This window comes from Arachis hypogaea, chromosome 11 (assembly GCF_003086295.3).
Source record: "Arachis hypogaea cultivar Tifrunner chromosome 11, arahy.Tifrunner.gnm2.J5K5, whole genome shotgun sequence".
NCBI lineage: Eukaryota > Viridiplantae > Streptophyta > Magnoliopsida > Fabales > Fabaceae > Arachis > Arachis hypogaea.
Window position 1 is genome coordinate 17,650,256 of NC_092046.1, and position 4,048 is coordinate 17,654,303.

Here is a 4,048-nt window from a genome sequence, read left to right on the forward strand (position 1 = left end):
AAAATCGGTTCATTAAAACGTCCAATAATACAAAGACACGTAAACATCTTTAAAAAAGACATTTTATGCAACTTTATAAGAGCATTCCTCATCTTTAATGTGTCATAAAAAATGGAAAGAAAAGTATAATACAATTGGTGCTCTGTACTTGTATTCAATTTATCTAGAGTAGAAAAATTTTGGCATATATCGTTAGTAATTAGTTTTGTTAGTTATATTTTTTATTCTATTATTATTAATAATAAATTGTGTAATGACATTTAGGTTGTAAAATTTATTTATATTATAAACAACTAATCCAATATGAATTCATGTATGGCGATAAGACTCTCTCTCTCTCTCTCTCTCTCTCTCTCTCTCTCTCTCTCTCTCTCTCTCTCTCTCTCTCTCTCTCTCTCTCTCTCTCTCTCTCTCTCTCTCTCTCTCTCTCTCTCAAGTTAGATAATATTTACTAGAGGAATTAATTTTTTTAAATTTATTTTAATAAAAAATAATTAAATATATATATTTAATTGAAAATGATAACTCAGATTCAAAACTTATTTTTTATAAGATAATTAAATATATTATTTATAAAAATAATAATTAAACATAAATATATCAAAACTAACCTCAAATATTATAAATATAGGTTGTTGTATTTAAAATCTTCAAATACTATTCAATTATTTTTTAGATGTTTTCTGCAAAATTATTAAAAAATGTATTATATTTCATGTAAATGATTCAAATCACAATAATAACTTATGCAATGAAAAAATTAATAATAATATAACTAGAGTTGAAATGAATTAAAATTTGCAACCTACATAAACAATTGAGGTCGACATTTTTTTCTTAATTTAAAGTCTTTTATTATTATTGAATATGTACTGAAAGTAGCTGCAACTTATTTTATTCTTTGCAAATCAATAATATTAATGTCACAAATAATTAATAATGAGAAAAAATTAAAAACAATATATGCTAGGTTAATATTATAATTATATAATTATTATCTTTAATTTTTTTTAAAACCTAAAATATTATCATAAGATTATAAACTAGATAAATAAATACATAAATTGTTGAAAAAAATTAATAAAAAAATAATTTACAAAAAAAAGAAGAATGAGAGATGATAATAGAAGATTAAAGACTACTTGCTATCTTGCAATATTCAAATAATGAGAAAGAGAACTAGAGAACCGTTTCAAATGCTATCATGCTAAGGAAGAGAAGCGTTTTAGATGTTATGCTGACTTGCTGAGAAAGAGAAGTGATTCTTATGGATTAAGCTTTTTTTTAACTATAGTCCATGACCCAAGTGATATATTTTAAGTTACTCTTTGGTGAAGGCCTACAGCTTGAGTGGGAGGCCATACATTCTTAAAAGAGGCCACTCGCAGCTGAGGCTTAGCTCAATTGGTTAAACCATGCGCCTTTTAATATGCTGCATCCGGGTTCAAACCTTGGTGAGTACACCAAGTGTTGAATATGAACTCTTAAATATTGTGTAGGTGAACGTGTAGTGTAGGTGTGTTGTGATATCTAGAATTGGGAGTTGTCCAATCTACTTGACCAAAAAAAAGAGGCCACTCAAGTCCAAAAAAAAAAGAGGAGGCCACTCCCTTATTAGTATTTTTTTATAAAAAATATTTTTTAGGGGGGCACTGCCTCCCCGTAACAATAGCAAGCTTTGCCATATATATATATATATATGGGTCGCGGTAGTATACAGATGTTAATCCGTATAGATATACAGATGTATGTTGTTGTTATTTCTAGTGTTGACACGTGTTGCCCCCATGTTGCAGGATGTAGCTGGCTCTCAGGAAGTTGTGGATGCTCACGAGAGGGGCGATTGAGCCGACTTGGTGACGTGGAATCGAACGCGATTTTAAATGTGTCGGGTTCCGTTAGTTCGAGGTTCACGACATGGGCCTTGTTGTGTGCCGCCAAGAAATAAGAATGCAGGAAAGCTAGGAGTTGGGTCTTCTCTACACTATTCTCCTAACATCGAAGCAAACCCTAGGTTCAGACTGCAGGACCATCGTTGCTGGTGTTCTCACTGCCGTGGTGGGTGGTGCGCGAGATCTGGCTGTGGTCGTAGTTGTCCGACTGGGTAAAGGTGCTGCCCTACTGTGCCAATCGGCAGTTTCCTTGTCGCAGGCTTGGACTGGGGATGGTTTGATCCCTCATCCTGGTGAGTACCGAGTTTCCCGGCCCCGTCGAGTGATTCATGTTTGATTATTCTCCTTTAGTTATGGGCACACATCTTTGCATCATTTTAAAAAAATACAGTCGGTTATCTCCTTCAAGAATTGGTAGAGTAGGAATACATAACATGTATATTTTTTTCTGGAACGTAATTTTCCTCTTGTTCTTTGTTTTGTGATTGCTTATGTGTGAAAAAATATTCTATGTAGGATTAGTTAAGATAAGTAATCTTTTGATGTTGTAGTAATTAATTAGAGAATCCAATTACAAGAGTAATTTTTTGTTTGGAAAAAATATGATTAAGGAGTCAAAGAAATCAAGGAATAAGTACTGTAATTACAACATGATCAAGTATAGAGAATTAAATGTGGTCATATGCATGATGATTGTTGGTTTTGGAAATTGAGGGTGCTATGGGTACTAGCAGGATGGTATGCATGATAATAAAAACATAGTTGTTGAGAAGGCACTTTCTTGGATTGCCCAACAAGATTCTTGTCATATGTCGGTTTGAACTTCGATAATTCAGATGGTGTATAGGTTAGTTTTTGTTTTGAAGTTAGTTAAGAAAAGTTAAAATTGGTAAGCATTGTTTAGTAAAGGAATACATTGTTCAACCTTGTTTTTTATTAGACGAAGAAACACATGAATTAAATTAAGTCAATTAAGTAGAAGACCAGATGGTCGAATCTTTATTGCTGGTTCTGTTAAGTCAATATTTTTTTTACGTCTTGTGAATGTGTCGTTGAATTAACTAGTGATATAGTGGGTTAGTTAGTTAGTTATAACTTCGGCAGTAATTAATGTTTTATTTAAGTATAATGAGTTGCTGAGTTGTATGTTAGAAGAGTTTCAATGCAGGGGCTATGCCTTATTTGTGGAGTATAATATAGCCTCCTTTGGGATATTTGTGGCTGATTTTTTGAATGTATAGCTGGCGCGATTATGAGCTACATTTCTCTGGTTTGTATGTTTTCAGGCTAGAACATTGGCCAGCCGTATCCGATGGATTTCAAACGTATGTTCAACATTGACGGTGAAGACTCGGATGGGGGTTGTTCCGATGATCAAGGTTTTCAAACTCGCGAGTCTAGGTAAACTCGTGGAGCTGACCTAGACTTGACTCGTAGACTTGTACGAGTTTACCTGTTATACATTTTTTATAAAAAAATATATATATCATGTATAATATATATATTTACTCAGATATAGACATTCAAACTTAACAATTTCAACATCAAAACATATCATAAATTAACATAATACTACAATTACAAGTTACAACATAAGAAATTAACAGCCTTAACTTCTTCAGGTACTGAAGCACAAGGCTCTGAATCCTCTTTAGTACCGGCAAGATGATGCTTGAATCTATAAATCCCTCCGCTTATAGTCTTTGAGCAATAATTACACTTCACTTTTTTACCATTGCCTTGAACATCAATCCCATGTTTTCATCCAATATTACTTCTATTTCCAGTTGCATTTTTCCTCCTAGAAACAGCAAGTGTAGGTCTAGGAATACTAGGAAGCGAAGACCCTGTCCCTGAACCAACATTCTCAGATATTTTGTATTTTTATCCCTACAAATCAACAACCCAGATAACAAATTCAGATTCAGATTATCCACTAACAAATTCAAATTCAGATTATCCACTAACTAAATTCAGATTCAGATTATCCACTAACAAATTCAGATTCAGATTATCCACTAACTAAATTCATAACTAACACAGTAACACTAACATTTCAGACTTCAGAGTTTCAGTCAGATATTCAGAAACACTAACAAAAAACCACTAACTAAGTATTAAGTAACAGTTTAAAGTTTAAACCAGACAAGAGACAA

General features: G+C 32.5%; 1 long non-coding RNA gene across 1 annotated transcript; it reads left to right on the top strand.

Annotated features, from left to right (window-relative positions):
- The first annotated feature begins 1,768 nt into the window (after nucleotides 1-1,768).
- On the top strand, nucleotides 1,769-3,846 carry LOC140176322 (uncharacterized). Its single transcript, XR_011867353.1, has 3 exons — nucleotides 1,769-2,185; nucleotides 3,179-3,293; nucleotides 3,515-3,846. It is a non-coding gene; the product is annotated as an uncharacterized lncRNA (long non-coding RNA).
- Nucleotides 3,847-4,048: the final 202 nt, after the last annotated feature.